At 35.4% G+C, this 25,519-nt stretch overlaps 1 long non-coding RNA gene across 2 annotated transcripts in view; it reads right to left on the bottom strand.

Moving 5' to 3' along the window:
- Positions 1-805: 805 nt before the first annotated feature.
- Positions 806-25,519, bottom strand: part of LOC140843122 (uncharacterized) — a 171,032-nt gene continuing 146,318 nt past the window's right edge. For both annotated transcript variants that reach the window (XR_012120634.1, XR_012120633.1), the window contains exon 4: positions 806-901. This is a non-coding gene — a long non-coding RNA (uncharacterized lncRNA). The remainder of the gene's footprint in view (positions 902-25,519) is intronic.

The following is a 25,519-nucleotide window of genomic DNA, read 5'->3' as shown; positions in this document are numbered from 1 at the left end:
ATCAGTTTTGAGGTAGTGTGGGACCCAAGCAAGGACCATGGAACCCTAAAACTTTTCAGCTCTTTGAATAATCAAAACCAGTGTCAGCAGCTGCTCTTGAATTGGTCACCCACAACATTACCAGTGACAACCCCTTTTTAAATTTTGAGGCTCTCTTCTCACCCCGCTGCCTCTCTCCACTGACCCACTGAGTCAACAGCACACAGCTCTTGTGCCTATACATGGTTTGTCCCTATACACTTGTCTTTGGGGTTCATAGGGATGCCTTATTACCTAATTTTATCTAAAGGGTTATCTATGGGTTTTACGTTTCCTATTTTTTTTTCTGTCTGTTTTTATACAGATAGATTGGGGAAAGTCCAAACACGCCACTGCCACTACTGTCTCCATCTTCTTAGAATCCCTAGTTGATATTCTTTTGAGCTTTTGAGATTTCTTTTCTCAGGAATACTTTCATTGCTTTGTTAAGTCAAACACTGTACTCTGGTAAAGCACCACATACTAAATTTGGTCATTTATTCAAATAATATTTGTTGAGTGCCTACTGGTATTATTCCAGGCTTTGAGGATGCAGTAGTGAAGAAGAGGGGCTAAAATTCAAGAGAGGAAACAGACAAATAAAATAAATAATATACAATATATGGTTGCAATGTTTGCATCCCCCCCAAATTTGTATGTTGAAATCCTAACTGCTAAAATGATAGTATTAGCAAGTGGGGCCTTTGGGAAGTGATTAGGTCTGGAGGGCTCGTGGTTGGGTTTAATGCCCTTAGAAAAGAAGCTCCAGAGAGTTTTCTCATTACCTCCACCAGCAAGAAGTGCTGTCTGTGAACAGGAACTGGGTCCTCAGCAACCACCAGATGTGCCAGCATGATGATCTTGCACCTCCCAGCCTCCAGAACTATAAGAAATAAATATTTGTTGTTTCTAAATTACCCAGTTTATGCTATTTTTGTTACAGCAGGTTGAACAGGCTAATAATTAGATAGATAGATAGATAGATAGATAGATAGATAGATAGATAGATAGATAATAGATTATATTAGCTTTAAAAATTATCAGCATGCAGATCATAACCGAAGCTCTGGCAATAGATGATGTGACTTGGGAAGAGCATGTTGAATTAGAAGCAACAGAACCCTTAATCATATTAAAATTTTAGGTGCAGAATTGAAAGAGAAGCCAGAGATAGAGAAAGAAAAATCAGAGAGATGAAAGTAGGTCAGAGGAGATCAGGAATATAAATGAAAATGGAGAGATTATAAAAGGAAGGAGGTGCAAAATTACTATTCCATATAGCTTATCTGTGAAGAAAGGAGAGAGGTAGGGCAATAGCAGAATAAGGCTGCAAATATTTGACAGTGTGCTTCATCAGGAAGAGAGAAATTTGGTGTTTTGGGTTGCAGTGAGGAAGCAACAGGAAGGGAGGGAGTATAAATAGTGATTTTTTGCACCACTTGAATCCCTGTATGGAGCATATCCAAAAATTTCCCAGAAAGTTTTGATGGAAGTAAAGCCAGACACTGTGCTAGGCACTCAGTATATAGAGATGTAAACTCCATCCTCTCCTGACCCATGAGATGCTCATAGTCTAGAGAACAGGCTAAGCACATGGATTTCCTTAATATATTAATTACATTAACTATCTTAAATTGGCTTCATCAGCATTGTGTACTAGATTGTAAACTAGTTGGTGAAATTGTAGGCCTGCAAGGGGCCTTACTTTATTCTCTTTTTTACATGATAAAACTGAGGCATAAAATGTTTAAATAGCTTGTCTATGAATGCTGCAATTCATTAATAGAAGATTCCTGATTAGGACAGAGTATACAGAATCCCAGGAATCTTTTTACTTAAACAACACAATGCCTTACTAAGAGTATAAATATTTATATTATTTTGAAATACTCCATTCATATTTTTAATATTTAAAATCTAAATAGTCAATATCAGTGAAAAAATTACACTTGGATAAATTTAAAACCATCCTGCTATCAATATATAGAAATAATGGAAAAACACAACAAAAATGTTAATGCATATCTAAGCTTGAAAGAATAAGAAAATTAAAGTCCCAGGTGGCAGAAACCAGGAAACTGAAAGCCCTAACTGTAAGCACATGAGCTGACTCTGCAGCTGCCCTGGGGTAGGGACTTCTAGGTTGGCAGCAGCCAGGGGCTTAAGGTTGCAAAGCACAAGAGACAAGATGTTGGGCCTATATGATGCAAGGAATTAGAACTGAAACTAAGTATAAAGTCAGGACTTTCAAAGTCACACCCTCAGAGAAAGGATAATGAAAAAAAATAGACCACCACCCAAGGGAGATGACAATGAAGTTTGTCTATGAGCTCTGGGAAAAAGAAAATCATAAAAATCCAGTGTCTGCAACATGTACAGATTTACAGACTGAATTTATACCACCTTCACAGTTCAGGATTCACCTAAAATGAGAATTTAATTAAAAATAAGTATTTCCCTAGGGACACAAGACAGGAGTAAAACTAAAGCTACTCTGGAGAAATACTTCTAAGTCCAGAAGGCAGAGTATTCAAACACACACACACATGCACACACACACACAGTACCACTAAACATGAGTTCATAGTTAAAATTTACAAAATGTACATAAGCAAGAGTCAGCAAGAAAGCCAATGAGAGGAATAACTTCTTGTAACAAATATTGTTGATTGTTCTGCCAGAATACTTTGGGCTTTGGACTTTACCACTTCATGTTCATTGCCAGCTCCCAGCTGCAAGTATCTGCATGTCTACCTGAGGGCTGTCACCAAAGCAGCAACATTAAGTCACTCTGTCTCTGCACAAAGCCTGTGTGCATGTTCCAAGGAGTTAACACCCCCAGAGCAGCCGTCAACCTCAACCTCAGTGACTAATATGTAAATATACCAGCTCCCTTGCTCCTGGGCAAGAGAGGGCATGTGATATTCTAGCTATTTCCCACACATTTCCTTCACCTCCCAAATAAACCACTTGCACTTGAATCTTCTCAAGGTCAGCTTCTGGAAAACCAAAACTAATATAACAATAGCACAACAATTTGAATGAGAATGCAAAACAAATACATTTAAAAGTACTGAAGACAATAAAGAAGGAATAGAAACTGTTAGTCAAGAACTAAATTTATACGCAAAAGAAAAGGCAGATTTTGAAAAGTGATTAGAAGTTACAGAATAAAAATTGCCATCATTGAAACTTTAGTAAATGAGTTACAAAGTTTAGACACAAAACATGAGTCAATTAATTAGTGAACAAAAGCATATAAATCTTGGGAAACTACCAAAAATACAACACAGATAAAACCTTGGGAGGCAGACCAAGAAGACTGGTATACCTCTAAAGAATAACATGAAATAAATGGAATAGAGACCAGTATTCAAGGAAAATAGCTTGGAATTTTCTAAAATTAAAGAAAGACAAGAATATCCAGATTTGAGAAACAAGTCCTGAGCAGGATATATAAAAATAATTTACACTTAGTCACATTCCTAGTGATATTGTAACATCACCCAAAAGTGAAATCTGAAAAGCAACCAAAGAAAAGCATGCATATCTGGAACTATCACAAGCACAGCAAACTTCTCTCAACAGTGCAATAGACAGACATAAAAGAGTATCTTCAAAGTATTAAGAGAAAATAATTGCTAACTCTAAATTTTAAGCCAATCTTAAACTACTACTCAAGAGTAAGGGCAAATAAAATGTTCCTCAGGTGAACAAAAAAAACACAGAAAGTCTGCCATTCACAGACCCTTTTTAAAAGAACTACTAAAAATTATACTTCAGAAAGAAGGAAATCATGTAAGAAGAAAATGGAATGCAGGAAACAATATCAAGGTCATAGATAAATATGTAGGAAAACCTGAATAAACATTGACTGTCAGAAGTAAATATCACTTATTTAGAGGGAGGAGCTAAAACCAAGATTGTACTGAAACACTAGGAAATAATAACACACTAGATAGGGATGGTATAGAAGTTAAAAAATTCTAATGATCTTGTGTTGCTTGAAAGGAAGATATATATTGATCATCTTAAGTTTCTTAAGTCAAACACATACATTAAAAATGTCAGGATAACTACAAAGAGAAAAGGAAAGTATTTCTAATCAACCAGTAGAGGGATAAAAGGAAAATGACGGTAAACTTTGTCTATGCAATATGAAAAAAGGAAGGAGAAGCCATAAAAAACAACAGAAAAATCAAAAAGATCAATAGAAATAACAAAAGGTGCTGTACACACACACAATCAGTAATCACAATGAAAGTAAATGGGCTAGAAAGATGCTCAGATTGGATTTTTATAATCTAGTTATGTAATAAAGAGACTCAATAATATTGCAGTAGTAAGAAATAGAAAACTAATAGGGAAATGGCATATTATAAAAGAATATTATCAGTAATTAAAAAACTAAAGAGATCATGGAAAATTTCAGTCATATTGTTTGTATCAGTTAGCTATTACTCCACAATAAACTACCCAAAAATTCCATGACTTAAAACATAAATATATGCTCATGAGTCTCAAGTCAGCTGTGGCCTTGTACTGATGTGGGTCAGGATCAGCTGACCTTAACTGGGCTTACTCTTGCATCTGTAATCATCTAGGGGGTTGGCCAGGGGCTGCAGATCTAAAATGGCTTCATTTGCATGCCAGCTCTTGGCTGAAGCAATGAAAGGGGTGGTGAATGGGCCATGTTTGCCATCATCTGGCAGACTAGCTTTAACAGTTTCAAGATTCTAAGAAAGGAAAGAAGCACAAAGGCATCTCAAGGCCTAGGCTTAGAAAGGGTACACTATTATTTCTGCTTCATTATTGAACAGAACAAGTCACAGACCAACCCAGATTCAAGTTTGATTAGTATAATCAAACTACTACATCTAGCAAATACTAACAAAAATAAAGTTAATATTGTTATATCAGAGAAAATATACCTTGAGGTTAAGAGCAATAAGGATAGTCAGAGTCAATATGTATTTTAAAAAATGAATATGCCATCAGAAATCTATAATATCAAACTTATAGTAACTAAGAAAAACAACCCTAAAATTTTTTATTGAATTAGATGGAAAATTTACAAATACACAATTATAATGAGAGATATTAAGGGGTTACACAAGTTGATTGATTAAAAACTAGTAAGTATATGTCAGACATGAAGAGCAGTATAATCATAATCTAATGAATATATATAGAATTCTGCATCTGAAAATGTATGTATATTTTACAAAACTGACCACATATTTGGCCCAAAACAAAGTATCAGTGAACAAAAGAATTTTTATATCTACCATATTATATCTTTGATCACACCGTACAAAAGGAGAAAAATCAGGAATTTATATAAAAAAAGATAACTACTACCTCAATAAAATAGATAGTTCCTTAGGGAAATGTAGTAACCACAATGTTGCTCATGTGAAACCTTCATAAAATTGTATACAATATAACTTAATAAAAAATAAATAAATAAATAAATAAAAAGATAGTCCCTCCATCAAGAAAACAAAAACTTATAAGTTTGGAAATGTAAAAACACACAGATATAATGAATCAAAATTGAAACTGTAATAGAAATTAGCAAAATATTTAGACCTGAAGAACAATAACTATTTTGCACATTAATACTTGATGCAGCTAAAGCAGTACTTAGAAAAAACCATATGGTCTATGGAATACCAAGTAACAATAAAATATTGAAATAAATAAAATAGCTAATGTTAATTCAACATTAATGTTCTGTATAATTTCATGTAAGCTCAGAACAAACAATCCATTGAATTAACTGCAACCACTAACCTTATTTTTCAGATGAGGAAATCAAATCTCGGAGCTTCATTAGTTTGCCCGGGGTTGCACCATAAGCAACAGAAGTAGGATTTAAACCCAGACCTTATACCAGAGCACATGCACTTAGCTGATACGTAAGTACATATGTACTACCAGGAAAAGATCTTTAAGGTACTTTTTAAGTAAACGGCAGGATTTCTAATAATTCTTAGGTATAAAAGCCCATTTATGTAATATCAGATTTCAAGACAGGGCATGTATATAGAAGCATGGATTTATGTGGCTGAGTATTTTATTTGTTAAATGTGGAGAATAGAAGTGAAAACACAGAGCAAAAGGGGATGTTCAAGTTTTGGATTATATGCTCACTGTTCAAATATTTTTACACTGTGAATGTACTCATATATTACTTGTGTACTTAAAAAAAGCAATTTGAAGTGAAAGGGGAAATGGTAAATTTAAATGTGATACTGGAAAATAATTCTAATGCAAAAACTTCAAAATACAAATACATAAGAATACATATATATGCATGTAAGAGCAGATTAGTTGTCAACCTAGTAATCAGAAGAAATAGAGCTAGGTGTGTGTCTACTGATACACATAGTTCCAATATGCCCTTTGGAGTAAGTTTTATCATCCCAGGTTTGAGCTATTCTCACATCAAAATGGCCCTCATAGAGTTAACAACGATTATATTTACTTCATTTATTTAATACATTAACCATGTGCCAATCACTATTCTAGATTCTGGGATATAACAATGAATAATATCATAGTAATTTCTCTAAAGAAAGAACTAGTTGGGTCTCTGTGTTCTACATTCAATACTGGATATCTGGATGTCAGTGACTAATGCATTTCTGAAGAAAAGAGAAATCAGACTGATTAAACAATGCAAAAAAAAGAAAAATTCAGTAAATTTTCAAAGTATTCAAAGTAAAATGAGCAAAGATAAAAACAGAAGTAAACAACAGTGAGGCTGGGGTAAGGGGCGAATTTTTATTTCCTGAAATCACTTGAGTGCATAACTTTTTATACTATGAAAATATCTTTTTTTCACTGTAATCACAGAATCACAACCACCTTCTTGTAATATTTGCCTATATATTATCCTTGCCTATATATATGAAGAAATAGCTGTAATACATCACATGCATTTTGATGGGGTTCCCTCCATCAAAACAGTTTTCAAAATCAAAAGCATTTCAACCTCCTCTGAACTTGTTATCATACTTCCTTGCTGATTTTTGAATTTAATCTTCCCAATTTAGATGACAATTACAGAATAGTCAGGCAAATTCTGTAAGTAGTTATGCCTAGGGGGTTGTATGAAAGAGTAGTGCTCTTATAGTCCATCAGAGAAGTGAACTGACTAAATAAATAGTGTTTGAGGAAAATGTCAAAAATAGCTGAGGATGTCAAAATAGATTGAAATCCTAAATACTTAACCCACTGAAGGACAGAAGAATAACACATGGACCCCAAAACAGAAAATGTTGTCATTTTTATTATATTTCTAAAAACCTGTGTAATCAGTTTGAGCACAAAATGGCACTAGAGGAAATAATCTAAGAGATTACAGAGGGCAAATATTTGACATGGTTTAGGAAGTGAAGTATGAGACTTAACAAAAGTGCCTTTCAAAGTATCTTATTTTAAAAAGGCTTTCCACTTTCATTTTCTCAACAGACTTTTGGAATAGTAAAGGAAATACTAATACCCCATGTTAGATGGGGAAATGGAGGCCCAAAAGAATAAAGTGACTTAACCATGGTCACAAATTAGGATTCAATGCCTCTGTTATCAGCAAAAAGAGAACAACAAAACTGTTCCTTCTTACTCTCTTTGTCCTGATGACCACCATATTACAAATATAATTCCATTCCTTAGAAATCTCCGCAAGTTACCCAGGTTTGATTGCTCAGTTTACAAATTAGAAGACCCACATGAGGCTAGGTCTCTTCTTGAATAGATTCCCAAAGTCTGAGGCATAGATAGAAAACTGGTTATCTGTACTGGATATTTCTAAATTTCCCCAAAATTACTGATTTTAGTTTCTTTGTAACAGAAGCACAGGTGGCTAGAGACAAAATAACATCCCATCTGATAAAAAGATGTTAAAATGATGTTATTCTTTTGAAAACTTTTTTTAATCTAACTTCTGATAAGAGAAATGAATGCTGAAGGGATAAGAGAGAAAAAGGGTCACTCCACTGACTTGAATCTTTGGCAATAAATCATGTCCTTTAGGCCAGTTAGTTAGTCGTGAGTATCTAATTGCCTCAATATCCTCTTTTACTGCCTAGAGAAGATGAGACTCGGCTAAATATTTATAAATGGCAATTGTATACACAAACTATGCTATTTTTCTGGTGTGAAAGAATGCAAATGAGATTGAGAGAGAAAGAGAAAAAAAACAGCTTGCTTTTCTCAGGAAAGTGCATCTTGGGACCTTTGGCACTCTTCTATTTGCTATTTCTATATTAAGCTAACCTTGAGCTAAAGTACTGTGAGACAATGAAAAAATAGCAAAGAACGAGAAGCACGCAAAATGGTTAAGGACAGCCAGGATCATCAGCCTAGGATGTGTAGGAGAAACAGAAGAGAAATCAGCATATAATCCAGTTGGAAAGAGAACACTTACACAACATGAAGTGATTTATCAGGAGTGATAGTTTATCAGCAAAATGTAAACTCATATGCACAAAACTTCCATTAACCAATACAATTAGGAAATTAACATGGGCTTTAATTAACTTCATTTTTTTATTCATATGTGTTCAGCTTGAGAGCAGGATGTGGAGTGAGATGGTGAAGTACCACACACACACATTTTTAGGGTTTAAAAACTTTCCAAAATGTGCTCTTGGACCTTTGCTGTTCTAGCAAGTAAAACATAGTTACAGTAATGATGGGCGTTTCTGGGATTTTTCTGGGACAGCTCCCCTTTTAAATACTTGTTCCACCTTCTTCCATTAAATCTTTCATTCAGGATTTTGTAAAGACTTGAGGCTATCATGCTAAATATCCGCAATCTCACTTAGAGCTAAACATTAAGACATTATAATAGACTGCCATAATGCATATAATGCATGGATATATGCTATAGTTTCTTATATTAAAATTTAGGTTTTTTATTAACATATTTTTCTTTAAAAATAAAGTATACAAAGAAAGATTACAGTATGTCCAAAATCCAAGTTAATTGATCTTACCAAAGAATTCACAAATATAGAGGAAACATTCATAGAGACCTGATCAGAATTAATGTGATTAATCCAAACTTTGACCTCGAGTCATGACTATGAAAATGTAAACCAGCATTTTTCATAAATCACAATATTCATTATAACATCATGTCAGACAGTGTAGGTTAGTCTACTCAAAACTTATCCCCAAAATGTTTGGTCCTTGCCTTCCTCTACTTCAAAAACTGGGAAGCTGAATGCCCAATTTCCCAGCTTCTCTTGTAAGTTAGGTAGTCATGCGACAGTTCTCCACAATGAGAAGTGGGCAGACTCCTGCTGAAATTCCAGAATAAAAAGGCACAGCATCACAAAGAACTGGTTCCCCCTTTTTCCTGTTTGAAATACAGACAGGATGCCTGGAGGTTCAGTAGTCATCCTTATATCACTGAGTGAATGCTGTAAGAAAAAGACAAAGACAACCCCAGGGATGTGGGCCCCATACTGTAAAGCTGCTACATCATTGCCAAAAGCAACCTTTTGTAGCTTTTTTTGTATGTAAGACTGAAAAATACCAAATAACATCTTTTTTTGAGCTATTGTTCATTCTGGTTCTTACAGCTGACCGCACCCCTAACTAGTGAAAATGTCTTCTATTTGCACAAAGTTTAAAATGGGTACTTTCCCCTCTACTATTACTTCGTTGATTCCAACCACAAACTTGTGCAGTAGGTAAGTAGTATTAGTCACAGAAGTAGTAATAATAATCAGAGCAATAATAATAATGATAATGGCAACTTAGAGTTATTGCACTTACCATGCACTGCCAGTATGCTAAATGGTTTATAAGGCATTTTCTTATAAAAGCCGTTATCTTTTTAAAGCACCCTCAAATTTTTTTTTAACTATGAAGTTTCAAAAACATGCTGCAAATCATTCTTATATTACCAAGTTCAAATTCAAAGTGCAAGTAATTCTTAGCCATTTAAAAATTTTTTTTCCAAGAAACATTAATAAAAGACATTTAGTCACATTCTAATTCTATATAGTTGAAAAAGGAGATATTCTTTTTTACACCATGCCCACTGAGCTGGATTGAATGTTGCTCCTCTACTCCCATAAACCATTTCAACATCTCTGTCACACCTTTTATCCTCAACAAAATTTTCTTATGCATCTTTGTATTGAGTGCACCCAGCATACTGTTGCAAGTTTTCAATATTTCTCCAGTAAACAAACTTTAAAAAAAAATTTTCTTCAACTTTTTTTTTTCTGTAATAACCCCACCCTTCCCTTCAATTATTTCATTGATTATATGGTCCATTATTTCTTCTTCTTCTAGCAACATTTTTGAAAACCTGAAAAGGGCTGGAAGATTGGGAATTTTATGCTTGTGAGGACTGGTGGCATCTCAGGATGTTAGCATATTTTATTTAACTTATAAAGATGGTGAGCATCTGATGTTCCTTCCCTTCATTAAAGAAAAAGGAGCCAAAATAGACAGTAAATTTGATGTCAAGTCAAATTAGTTATTTCATTTAAGGAACTGCCAATTCAAGTAAAATAGTTAATATTATTAGTTCATAATACATGGTTTAAGTCCAGATTATATGTCTACAAAGTGAAAAATATTTCCTCACTAAAACTTATTTATATCAGTGGTTATTCTATCATCAGAATAATAGTTTTTCCAATGTTAAAATATAAAAACATATATATACATGTATGTACATACATATACATATGCATGTACACATATCTGTGTACATATATGTATAATGTAAATTACACGTGTGGGTACACATGCACATATATGTGTACATACATGCATGTGATTTTGTGAAAATATTTGGATTACTGCATGCGAATCAGAATTGACAAAACTGTTAAATTTCAATCTCAAGACATTTAAAAAATAATGACAAGGTTAACGAACCTCCAACAGTGATGAAGAAATTTCAATGCTTATTCTTTGAATCCTTTAAGTGAATAATTTGCAAACACAAGGTCTGCTGAACTTGGCCTTTATCTTTACAATCCCAGTATACCTTGTATATTGAGAAATCCATGGAATTATTCAAAATTCAAGGAATATTTGTGTCTTTGATAATTGTATTCTTGAAAACAATTTCATATTTCTAGTTACCAATATATAAGGTTTTGAGCAAAGGGTTATATAAATGTTATTGGTCTATGTCTTGTTTAGATACTTATCAGTTTACAATTATTTGCTTTTAAAATGCATTGAGTCATTAGATCAATAAATATAAAAGGAACTAAGGAAAGCAAACTGTTATCACTATAATTATGGCATGGGTCTGAAATGCTACCTATGAACAGATTTTTGGATGAAAAAAATTCATAGTTACAAAATTATGGTTGCATGTGGTTAAACTGCACATGTTTGGGATTATATTATACAAGGCAACAAAATTGTGAGCATCATCTTTCCTTTCTTCCTTCTAAGCAAGCAAGATCCCCAAAGTAGCTTTGAGGATACTTTATTTATGGGCCTGCTAGTTCAGGAGCCACACACCAATTCATCATGCTCCTGCTTTGTGCCATCTGTTATAAATAAATATCCCTGCCTGCAACTTTCTGTCGGGGCATGTGTTTACTGTTATGCAGATGAATGCAATATGGGAAGACATTAAAGTTAAAAAAGAGAAAAATTGCTTATGAAAATGTCTATCGAACATATATATTCCTACTGCTTGTGTACAAAGATTTGGATCACATATACAGCCCAAGCAAGCTCTCACTCAGAATTCCTTGTTCAGCTTGCAACTACCTGGGGAATAGGTGCAAACAAGCAGGGGTAATGTGGCCAGCTTAACAAAGAAGTGCACAGCCGGAGTCTTCTTCCCCACATCCTTTTAGCCATTTCACACAACATATTGCTGTGACTTTGGGGAGAGAAGTACAGGTAGGCAATATAGGAACAGTGTTACGGAGTTTTGAAGGCAGCAGTCAGCGTCCAAGATGAAGAGTGAAGAGAAGCCTCTGGGGGACTGTGAGAAAGAGAGTGACATGGTAAGAGCTCTCAGAAAGCAAAATAATTCTGAGAAGTGTGTAAAAAATGTTTGAAGTGGAAAGAGCCTGGAAGGTTGGGAATCAAGCCAAACAGAAAAAATGATGACAGTGACTCCAACAGTAAGAAACCCTAAACAACCTCTGGAACTAGTTACTGAACGCTCACACACACACACATACACCAGAAGGCCCTTTATTTCTCTTAGAGCGTCTTATGCCTCTTCTTTACCACCTTCCCCAAATTCCCACAGACCTGGAAATATGAAGGAGCCAACCACAAGGACGGAGCAGGGTGTGTCTACAACACACCACACTGCAGTGAGGAAATAAAGTTATCTGTAACCCCCATATGTTGACAAGAAGACATAAGCCCCAGAAAAAATCATGACATATGATGAGAAAACATCTTATTGACTTACTAAAAACTTGAACCAGGCTTTTTCCCCAAATAGAAAGAACAATAAAATTAGGACAAGCAATGGCAAGACATTCATTTGACTTTTGGTTGCTTAATTGATTAAGTTTAGAATATACACAAATAACCATATATAATAACATTGTGATTATTTCTCCTACCAGTAGTATTGAAAACTTATCACTGTTTTTCAGTGGTAAAATGGAGTCCATTTATTACTATGGATAACTTTATCATAAAAATCTATTTACAATCATGATTTGCTCTTCATCCTATAAATTTTAAAAACTGCGTAACTTTGGCTGTGTATTTATTGGAAGTATTCATGGCCAAGATAGAATGTTTTACTTGGTAAATTTATATGAGGAAAGGGAACTTCTAAATTAACATAAGAGAATAAATGATCCCCCACTTTCAAGATAAACTACAACCCTCGTTCTCAGGGTGTCATTAAAGGCTTAACGCATTTTCCAAAGAATATTTTTGAAAATCTCATCCATTGGCATCTTAATACTCCACAATGTGTTCTGTTAGTCATTTTATTATTTCCTTTAAAGATTTAATTCAATTCTCTTTGATATATTTCTCAGGTTAACTGTTTCTTTTATTTATTTTTAGATGAAAATTTCTCCTCGAAAATAGGCTCTGATCCTTTCTTTTTTTACTGGGCTTAAATATTACTACTTGGAAATCAGAGTTTGCAGTTAAATTTGAATAAAAACACAGAATACCTTTCATTGAACACAAATATTATCACTGTAACTAGTTTTTTTTTTTTGTTTTGCTCATGGTGTTTTCCAATTTTGAAAACACCCGGAATGCTAATTTTAAAACTATTATAAAAAGTAGTTTTCTGATAAGAAAGCACCAACAATTACTCCTTATATTTCAAGTTGCTTGATTTGGGATTGTAGTAATTGTTAAAAGCAGTAAACATTAATTAATTGTAGGACAAATTAATAAATGCCCCACTACACTTCTAAATTATGATCTAAGTAGATGTATAGGTAAGGAGTGTAGATATTCCTCCAGCTGAAAGTAGGAATTTAGAAACAACTGGAGCAGAGTTAACCCTCACACTCTTTTAAGCTATTGCACCAACAGTTACTGAGAACAGGCTTTGCACCAAAGAAAAAAAACCCACACTTGGAATAAAATTGAGTATGCTTGAACATCTATGGCTAAACATAAGAAAAAGGCTGAGGGGCTGGTTTGCAAGTTTCAGGTCTTGATACTGTTTTCCAGATAGGAGACAGCAAATAATGGAACTGATTGTAACTTTCCAGTGAGTAAGAACAGTCCCTTCTATCTGAGACAAAGTATGTTGGGGCTGCAAAAGCCAGATGATCCAAAGCACCCCAGAGGAAAAACACCCAAAGTGACTCCAGCACCTTGGGTCTCCTCCCCAAACAAGTCCAGCGCTGCTATCAGTTTTGATAAGCAGGCTTTCCTCACCCATGAGGCTATAACATGATAATGTCATTCAATAACCCTCACACCCTTTCCTGCTATTTGTCCAGCACAGGAAACTGAGGATTTTCTTGTCGTGTGGACACAGCGGAAATATCTAGCCAGCAAATACTGACCCTCGCATGCAAACAGACCCATATCCTCTTTCCGCCTGACAACTTCCTTCCTGCATGCTAAGAACAATCTACCCTTCATTTTTTTTCCGGACTTTATACTGACTACTCTGAAAGCCCTTGGGGAGAAAACCAATGTAAACTTCCACTGAACAGCTGGATTCTTAGACAAATAGGCTGACATTGAACATGGTTGAAGGTAAGAAGATGCCCTCTAAATATGGCAATCTTGTATTGGAAACAGTGTCTACATACCACAGAGACCTTGCGCTTATACAATGGCTTAAAGAAGTTGGCCTGTATAGAGAACCATACTAGATGTTTCAGACTCAAATCTAAAATATTTAAAATTATATCATAGTCCATAAAGTTCTCTTCTCTAGTTATACTGCAGAACTGGACCTGTTATATTATGTTCTTCAAACTGGAGAATTTTAAGACAAATGTTTAGACCTAGAGAGGCAGAGGATATTAGAGTTTCACATCCAAATTAGAAGCGAAATCTATTTTGCTCACCCAATCACCAGTGTAGGCTTATTGGAGATGATATTAAAAATCACTATTCATCTTTGAGCAAGGTAGTAAGACTTGGTGAGGTAATTTATTTTGCTGGTTAATCATACCTCAATCAAGGACAACGTGGCTTTTCAAACTCCTTTCTGATATACTGAAAGCTTAAGCCTGATAATCAAAACTCTATGCATGTGAGATATATTTAACTATATGAATAACTTCTTGGTATTTGAAACAAAAAACTCAAGTTCTGAAAACCTAACCACCAAATCTGAAAAATTGTGAGGGAGCCTCTGCACACTTCTATGAAATCAGTTTCTTAGAATTTGGTGGTTTATAATGGGCACAGTGAAAAAGCTTATTTAATACTGTTGTTAATAATTTCAATAGATCTAAAACATTTTACTTCCTGAACAAGCCTAGTATCAGGATATGTGTATCACCTAAAGCTCAGGAGTGGGTAACAGAGGAGAGGAGAAGACTATCAGCTGGAGCAATGCTGCCAAACACAGAGTCTGTTGTCACCAGCTGCCTCTCGCCTCATACGTCTTCAAGTGCTCTCCAGAACTTCATATAAAATGATACCCAACAATGGCAAAAGAGAATAACCACCACCATTTCTTTATGGCAGTTGTTGAACTGGTAAATAGTATTTATATCCAAATGATTACATTCTGTCAATTTATCCTATGGATGAGTTTTTATGTCTTCAATCCAGACATAATAGCTTATTTAAAAAAATATGATAGTAAAGGAGGTTAAAAAGTACTTCAAGTGTTGTCACCAACATTCTAGTGAGGGATAGACTACAACTCATGGCTTTCAGTCCCACACCAATAACTCACTTGATTATATATTTCATCACTGTGATCAAATAGAATAAACATAAAAATAACATAGAAGTATTCCAAACACTTAAGTGCTTCTGTTTTGCCAGAAACTGTCCTGTTTTGCATGGATTATCTCATTTAAGCCTCACTACAAACCTAAAAAGTAGATATTATTATTTTACAGCATTATATTGACAGCTGACATTTACTGGGCACTTATTATGTGCAAGGCAGAGATTTTAGAGAATAGTTTTTAAAATTAATTAATCCTAACAAGAACCCTGAGAAGAAGCGTTATTCCAGCTTTACAGATGAAGAAAATGAGACACAAAAAGGACAGGTAACTTGCCCACAGTCACAGAACTAGCAAGTGGTGAAGCTGGGCCTTAGAATTAGGGGACCTGAAAACTTAGAACCTAAAACATTGAGGGAGTCACTGAGTGGCAGATTCCTCATTTCTAGCATGGGTCTAAAAATAACTGTCCCACCCCCTCAAAGAGCTGTTATATGGACCCAATAAAAAAAGGTGTGTGACAAATTAACATGGAATTTCCCTTGCCCTTAATGCACACAATTTCAAATCACTGGGGCTAAACGACAAGCTGTATGTCAATTAAACATAAAAGCCACATTTCTCTTCTATGGCTTTTTGTTTCTTCACTTCCTTTAACAATTTCTGACATTTTCATAAGTGTGTTCAAAAGAAAGAAAGCCATGCCATTTCAAGAGCAATGAACAATTTACTTCATAATTGATTGGGTAAAATGTCAAGAAAATGCAGAAACAGAGGAGTATTGGTGTTGGCTGCAGCTATAAAAATTCAGCATAACTTGGAGGAAAGTTATTTAAAAGAACTGTAAGACAGAATCTCGTGCATTTATTGTTATTTGCTCAAAGATGCTGCTACATTAGCTCTAATATTCATCTTAGAAGCAAAGAGGCACTGATTTGTCCACTTAAGTTCAGTCCTTTCTTTGGGAGGTGAGAACTCAGAGGGACACTCAGTGTATCCATCACAGGACTCCAAGCTTGGAGAGGCTCCTGCTCCCACACCCACACTCACACAAGACCCCAGTCTCACAAAGGCAGCTCTTGGGAACACCGAGCCTCCTGGGAGTGAAGATTGGCTGGCATGCATAAATGAACATGTACCACTTTTCAGCTTGATTTGTAAAAATGGGATTCTAGAGCTAGAAAGGAAAGAGTTTTTGATAATTTCACATATTATCTCCCTCTGTTTTTCTTTCCATAAGGATGGCTGGATAATGATAATAACTAATGTTTATAGAGTGCTTCCATGCATGCATTATCACTCTTAATCCTGTGTCCCTTGATATAGATATTATTGTAATTCTCATCTTAAGTATGAGTTTGAGGAACAGAGAAGTTAAAGGTGTACAACTTGTAAGTGACAGAACTATAATATTAATTCTTATAGATTGACATTAAGGGATAGTTTCTGATAAAAAACAATAATAATAATACTAAGAAGAAAAAAAGTAAATTTATTTCAATCAATGAATCAGTAGATAGTTGTGCCATGCTAGGTATAAAGTGGTGAACAAAGTAGACATGTCTTGCCTCTGTCAACATGTAACTTACTGTCTAGCAGACAAAACAGATATTGAACAGATAATTTTAAGTGCATTGAATCTTAATTAGAATTAAGTACATGTGCTAATAGAGCATTTCTCAAGGCACTTTAACCTGGTCCAGGGGATACCGGAGGAAGCAGGTTAAAATGGAAAGAGGAAGGATGTAAAAGTATTAAATAGATAAAAAAGGATGAAGAGCCTTCCAGAGAGAGGCAGTAGTGTGTGTGTGTGTGTGTGTGTGTGTGTGAAGGCAGGAAGGAGTATTTCAATACAAACCAACTCCATATATCTCTAACCATATACTATTTATAGACAAAGGACGATATGAGTATTCTGAACTAAACAAAGGTGAGTAAGGTAAAGCTACCCTTCAGCAATGCAGAGTCTAGTGGGAAAGACAGAGCCATACATAAGTAACAGGAAAACAGTGGTAGATGGCATTAGGAGACATAAACAAGATGCCACGGGAGGGTAAAGAAAGAAATTAATATTAACATGAGGGGAACTTTTAAGGAAGGGTCCTTTAAGGATGTGTATAATCTTCAAAATGTGGTGAACCCTACTTTTTAATGGGGAACAAATGGTAAAATGTAGGAGTTAGCCCAACAGGTGAAGCCTCTGCGACCCCCACCCACCCAAAAACTGTGAATGAGATCCCAAACTGAGGGAATCAGAGGCAGCTAATGAAGACTGAGGCACAGAAACAGCAATAGGAGACTGTATAGGAGGGCTTGTGCTGAACGGATTCTTGGCATTGTTCCCATTTGGTTTTTACCTCCCCTGGAAAGTGTGGTGTTGGGAGGGCAGGCTAAGTTTAAAAGGCAGAGACAAGGAGGGTCAGACATCTGCACCCTATGTAGCAATATGGAAAGAACAAAGAGGTTAAAAAGAAAGTCAGAAAAGTCATTGTCATACTTCAGAAAACAACAGCAAAAAATGTAGTCCAGAGACCTTTATTCAGTTGGGAGTACAAAGCCCCTGAAACATAATAAATAGTCCTACAGTAAGTGTAAAAAGAATCTGAAAGCCCATGAAATATACACATGAACTTCACAGAGGCAGAAAAAAGTAAGATGGAAAATGTGAATACAGAAAAGAGAAGAAAGAAGCTGCAGAGCTGACCTGTGACTAATAAATAATTGTCAACTCCCTAGTATGATATACTGCAATAAATAATAAGCAGAAATAAACCTCAACAATATGCCTGCAATAAATAACAAATATTTGTAGAATTATTTATAGTGCCAGAAGCATGTATTTTGACATATGTTATTTCAACTAATCTTATAAACCACCTTGTGAGATAAGTGTAAATCATGTCAAAATGGAATGCCAGTAGATACTTATCTATTGAAAGGGAGATAAGTGGCCAAGAAATAAGATTCTAAATACCTAAATCCTGTCCTAGATCAGTCATCTCTCCACAAGTTCTCTGAATTTAAAAAAATGAAATGTCCAGGGGAACAAAAAACAATTTATTACTATCTGGAGCTTTAATCTCAACTTGGACATGTACTTCAGGCTTCTGGTATGGGCCATGCAGAAGACACTTTTGTCCCAGCAAAGTAGACTCAAGTAGAGTAAAACCAAAGTAATTCTAACGGCTTATACTGCCTCCTGCCACTCCAATCCAAAGCCTGACTGTCAGATCTTACCAGTCCAATGGAAGAAAAGTCGAATCCAGAATCCACATGCCAGTAGGAAACTGGAAATCACAAAAGTGAGAGCGGATGCCCTAGGTCTCAGTCTAAATGCTGGGAACCTCTTCCAAGTCACTCTCACTTCATGAGCCATGTGGTAACACAAGGGATGGCCTGTTTCCCCTAAAGGAAACTTACCCAAGTTCATGGAGTTGGGGTGAGGAGATCTAAAAGGTCCACATGCAAATGTAAAGCAGTCTTTAACCTGGCACAGCCCTTAGCTCAGCAAAATAAACCCAAACAATTCATAGCATCATTCCTTCAGGGAAGAAGTCCTCAGCTCCTTTCTCCTATAAAGAAATGCTAGTGTCTTCACATTATAGTTGTCAATGGCTTAACTAAGAACATACAATAATGGAAAATGAAACCAGAAATGGAATCCAGATCTTCTACTTTAAATTTCCGGATCTTCGTTAAAATGAGGACTTTAAGGACTTTAATATTTTATTAAATTTTCATGATATGATTTGTATATTCACAAATAACACCTTTGTTTCCTAAGTCACATCTTAAAAACTCATTTTGGGGAATAGAAATGTCTACAGTAAGGCACATGTTAAATGAAACAGCAGTATTGTCATTATGTTGATACCTTCTTTGAAACACTCAACTAAGTGTCCAAGGCGGGACTTGACACTGAGGACCATAACCCTGATTCACACCACCCTGTTTGCTGAATGTGAGGAGCACACAGAGCAGCTGCAGACCTGACTCTGTATATCTGGTGAACTTGAAGCAAGGTTCATAGCTATTGTGTTCCTCAACATTTTGCAAACACAGGGGAAAGCCCTAGTAGTTAGAAATCTTGTTCTAAGAATCAAGGTTCTGTATCAAGGGACTAGTGTAATCTGCCAACAAGTTAATGGGTATATTTTGGAAGCCATTTTAATCTAATATTTTGCCTCAGGAAAGCTTGTTTGGTTTTAATAAAAGTCCTCAATAAGGATGGATGACCCAGTACATTATTTCTCTTGCTTCTAATTTAAGAATCTGGTACATAAAAGCAAAGAGAGTGTGAAGGAAATGGATCATGACCTCATGACATTTGGCATGATTTCTAAGGCAGGTGTCAAATAGGTTCATACGCAACTATCTTGCCACATCTTATCAAAACCCAAAAGACAAAAAGAGAAGAAAAAATACACACTTTATAATTGACATCAAAAAGGAAGTCATTTTATTTTTAGTACATTTGCTTTGGAGGGAGTGCCAACGAGTTGGAAAGTGTCCATAATTTAACCAACATCAGATCGCCTTACTACATTCCCCATTGAAATTTAATAAATGTTAGTTTCCAGATTTACTGACTTTATAGTTTTCTCCAGTTAATGATCAGCAAGTGCCTTTTATTACTTTAAATGAAAACAAAATGAAGACCTGAAATCTCATGATCAAGAATTGATTTCTGGAGGACAAGCAAAATTGTTTGGTCTATTTTTATGGTTTATATAATTGTATTCAAAACCCATAAACAATGCACATCCACTTCAATACTTTTTCAGTCTGTCTTTGGTCATAAACTTTAATTAAAACAAAACATCCCTTAGGTAAATCAAAGGAAGTGCCATTGAAATAATATAAACACCCGAGGAAATCTTGGGCTGTTTCCACGCTCCAGACTGATTAGATGAGAAAGCACCAAGCTCCTGTGTCAGTAGACCGACCAACAGAGTTTGTGATTATGAGAACTTCCTCTTGTATTAAAGATCTTTGGCAGAGTTTCTGGGAAAAGTTGTGCCAAATTTCTCTATTCTAAGAGAGGGTTTTCCACTTGGAGGGCATGGTATCTATAAAGGCTATCTTTCATGAAAAGGGTGTCCTCTATTTAGCTGTCAGAAGGCCTGTCTATCACAAGATTCAGACTGTCTGTCCCATTTGGCTGATGTCAGAAACTTATGCTAGAGTTATGGCAGAGAAAACATGTTTTCCATTACGCCCACACCAAAGTGTTGATGAAGGTGGCACATGTCAGACCTGGGAGTAGCCAGCACTCAAACACAGAGTAAGACCTTTTACAGATGCTGAGATTGTTTCCAGAAAATTCAGCATCTCAGTTTATCATTTTTTCTTTTCCTTCTCTTTTTTTTCTTTTTTAAGATAGAAAAACACCCAGGGCATTTTTGTGTTTATTTTTAAGTGAGTACTTTCATCATGTATGTTGTTCTTTGTTTTGTTTTGTTTTTTACCATATTCAATCCTTTCCTTTGTGGTTTTGGTCAAAGAATCTTCTGATAATTGATAGGGGGACTCTACAAAAGGCAAAGATTTCAAACTTTACTTGAAGTCTGGTGCTTTCTATAAGAAAAGGATTCTTAACCTTTTTTAGAATTCTATGCCCCTTTTAAAAAAACATATCAACACTATGCATTCTTTTTCAGAAAACAGTTGGGCAAGATCACAAACCTATGTGGAACACTGTGAATTCCAAGGACCTCAGGTTAAGCACCACCATGCTAACCGAAGCCAAAAGTAATCATATAGCTAGAAGATTGAATGTTTACTAGTAGATAGCAATAGAATCCCTTCACAAAACATAAGTACTGATGAGCCCATGTAACCTAAGCAGCTGCCAGAGGTTGGTAAATTCTTCTCATTCTGTAAAGTAGTAAAAAGCAGAGGTTATCCTAAAAGCCAGTGAGCATTTATGTGTAAGTCTCCTATGGAAGTCTAACTCCTTAGAGAGTATATTGATTTCCAATATAAATCAGTTAAAATTACATTGCTTCCCTTTTAGGAAATACACAGTGCCTAGAACTGACAATGACCTGGGTTGCCAGCAAATAAAACACAGGACATCCAGCTTAATTTGAATTTCAGATAAATGATAAATAATTTTCAGTGTAAGTATGTCCCAAATATTGCATGGGGTGTGCTTACACTAAAAATTATTCATTGTTTATCTTTAAGTCAAATTTAACTGGGTTCCTTGTATTTTAGCAGGTAATCCTATAACGGTCCAATTAATTTGAAGCCAGATAGCTGGCTATTCGTGACAATGGGATTTGGGTTTCTAATATTTTCTAAATAATAAATGATGAGAATTTTCATTAGATTACATAATGGCACTTCAGTAAACTCTTAAGCTACTAGCAGGTAAGGCAAGCCAAAGTGATAAGAGGTTGATATCTACCATTCTGGTTTCTTTCCCCAGTTATCTAACTCTGGCTCATTAACTTATTTATTCTTTCTCTCACTCCTAAATCTTGGTATTTGACAATCTTCAACCCTGTTTATTCTTTCTTCTTTCAAACTCCTTTGCATTTTCATTTACCCACCTACATCAGTATCTTTACCAATGACTCCCCAATCCACCTAGCTCGTCATTCTAATTCCAGACTGCCTTTTCCATTTGCCAGCTGAGACTTTTGTCAGAAATAGACTCATTTAACCCCATAACATCTCAACCTATACCATATAGCAAAGCATTATCTTTATTTCCCTTTTTTCCTTATTTCCCATCCCTAGAATTAGTTAACTAAATTCTGTGCATTTATCTGTTAAATATTTTCCCATCCACTACCTCCTTTTATTTCCATTTCCCTATACTCCAGTTCACATCCTCATCTTCTCTGCCCTGTGTTATTGCTTTAGCCTGACTGCACCTCCTCACTGCTAGTCTTCTGCCAGTGTAACGCATCTACGTCATGGGCACACTCTTCTTCCTTTACTACTTGGCCATTTATTTGAGTGTCTACCACCAATATTCAAAACAGCAAGATTAATTTACTATTTGACTAAAATTCCAATAGAGGAGTTAAAAATACACACAGAGAGTTACAGAGAAAATAATCAGCCTTAGGGCAGAGAATAACAAAAAGTACAGTGCTTAAACAAGTATGTAAGGCTATGGGTGAGATGGTAGCAAAGGTTCTCTGATGCTTAGATGAGGGAATATCTGAACTGACTTTTAAATTGGATCAGCATTAGCCATTAAGCAGGGAGACTAGAATTCCAGACAGAAAGAATACTATGTGTAAACACATGGCGGTATAAAAATGTGAAACTTTCAAGAAACTTCAGTAATCCAGAATGGCTAGAACATGCAATTCTAAGCAAGGTGTGATTAGGTTGTACAGGTAGGAAAGGCCACAAGAGCCACATTAATGATTCAGATTCTCCCATGAAAGCAATGGAAGGTCTCTGGAAGCATGTGTATAGAGGGATGACATGGTAAGATTTGTACTTTGAAAAAGACTATGAAAGGATATGAAAAATGGTTGGTAGGGTGACAAGGTCTGGGGCAGGGCAATAATGAGAAACCATTGCAGGGATCTCTGAGGGAATGATGAAGTCAGTAGCAACAGCGATACAAGGAAAGGTTTCAAGAGGCATTTAGGGAGAAAAGTTTAAATTGCTTGGTGATGGATTACATGTGGAAGGTAAGCAGTTTCAAGTCTTTGATTATTTGAAGGTTTGGTGACACCTTCCCTGATTCCCATTGTCTACAGTAGTGGTTTTCAGTGAGTGGTGATTTTCATCCCCCAGGGACTATGGTAAAGTCTGAAGACATTTTTAGTTGTCAGATGAGGGGAGTTAAAGAGGAGAAGAATGCCACAGAATGTGCATCTGTTAGGGCACAGGACAGCTCCTCCGAACAAATAATTATCTGGTTCAAAATATTCACAGTTAAGAAACCTTGTTATACAAGATTAAATGGATCTCCTACCCTGAAAGATCAGGCTCTTCAAAATATAGCCCCACTTCCTTTCCAGACCAAATTCCTATCACCCTGCAAGTGTTCTATAGACCAACCAGAAATGACCTACTCTTGATCACCCAAACTTCCCCCTTACTTTCCACCTTACTAATCTTGCTTTTAGCATTATTCTCTCATCAAAAAACACAGACTTACCACCCGATTACACCACCACCCTCACTTAACTGTTGAAATGCTACAGCTGCCTCCTCCATGAAGTCTTTTATAATTTTCCCTTCTTAATAAACTCTCTTCCTCCTCATCTATTTTGTGGAATTCATTACACTGTACCTGATAAAAGTACTACTAGTTGATTCCATTTGCCTTATCCCACTCCTTGAAGAAAGACCCTAATAGGCCAAGTGCAGTCCCTTCAACAAAGTAGGCATTCAATAAATATTTGTTAAAATTAAGTGTGATTTCCTAAATAAACTGTCTGAAATGACCAATGCCTAGGTGTCCCTTTCATGGACAGTTCAGAGTTGACAGGTTCTCATTTATAAATGCTAAATAATATATAGTGCTAATGAAGTGTAACCAAAACTTAGTTCTATATTGTACTTTTTTAGAATGGATTTCTAGAATGGGCTTTCTTGGATATGCTTAACATCACAACCCCTGAAAGATCTGAGTTTTGTCCTTAGCTTCTTATTCCAGTCCAGGTTTTGGATTTGTGTGGTACAGTAGGTGCTTAAGATTCCTTATACATCTTTACACACTGATTTACCTGTCTACCAGGTGTTCTACATTGCCCTCCAACTGCTCATTTTAAGCTATTTAATTCGGCAATGCATGTTTCATTGCTGATATCCTTAGAAAATTTTTCTGCCTGGTAAAATAAAACCTGTTCCTTGTCAGTTTAATAGATGCCACTAAACTACTTCACAGAAACACTGGGAAATATGAATGGCATGGGTAGCCAAGCCTTTGCTTCTAGATTTTTACTTTATTGCCTTTTGACTTTTACAAGACTTACCTAAGAACAAGGATTGAATATTCTTAGTCCTCCGAGGGCCATACATTCTTGACAGGTGTTTCCTTCACCCATGCACTAATTCATTTCTCACTACCTCTGAGACAGTTTATTTTTTCCAAACCCCGTAAGGTCTATGAAACTGAAAAGAACCTGTGAATCACCATGTACTGTACAAAGGTTATAGCTACAAAGGGCTCTGATTTTATTCTGTCATAGTTTATACTTAGTGTGTCAATACTCTGGGAGATAGATGATAGATAGATGATAGATAGATAGATAGATAGATAGATAGATAGATAGATAGATAGATAGAAAGAAAACAAAGCTCTAACAAGGCAGTTCTTCCTGAGAAGATTAAAATTTGAAGAGATTAAAATTGAGTCAGAATATTTTTGATGTTTTCTTTTTTTTTTAATTTAGATACAATTAATATATAACACTGGTCTCAGATGAACAAAACAATGACTCAATATTTGTATATATTGCAAAGTGGTCACTACAGTAACTCCAGTTATCCAAATTTTTAATGTTTTTCTCAAAATATCTACTCTAGACAGAAGTATGAGCCATTTATTTCCATCCTCCTTCTACTGGACTTACATGGGTTAAACACATTTTTCTTAGTTATACTTGGTCAAATGTAAACATATTTCACTACATTATGAGGCCCTGAAGACCATGGATCATATCCATTTCATCTTTGTTTGTCTTCACGTCACCTGGACCAGGACTTTGCACGTTTTAAGTACCCAGTAGTTTTTGTTGACTTGGAATTTGGTCAGCTTTGTGGTATGGAGACAAGTGTGGTCTAAAAAGGCTCTACCAAACCCCTCTAACTACAAGTTCCCTCTATATATTGATAAGTATTGAGACTTCAGTTTTTAGATGAAATTCTCAACTAACATTTGTGATACTGATATAAAAACGTATTTGTCTTTCATGAAATTAAAAAAAATCAAGATCAATTATTATTTAGAAAGAAAAATAGAAAGAAATAAAGAAAATGATTAATATTATACTAGGAAGAAGCTGAATACATTTAACTGTTAAAATGACAAATAGTAATCCAGTTGAATTTAATTATATATTTATCCAAGTGTTTAGACTGTCCAAATGGCTATCATGATTCATTGTTTTGACACGATAATAACATTGAAATGGAATCCAGTAAACTACAAGTAAAGG

This window comes from Manis javanica, chromosome 8 (genome assembly GCF_040802235.1).
Source record: "Manis javanica isolate MJ-LG chromosome 8, MJ_LKY, whole genome shotgun sequence".
Lineage (NCBI taxonomy): Eukaryota > Metazoa > Chordata > Mammalia > Pholidota > Manidae > Manis > Manis javanica.
This window is presented reverse-complemented; position numbering and strand designations above follow the sequence as displayed.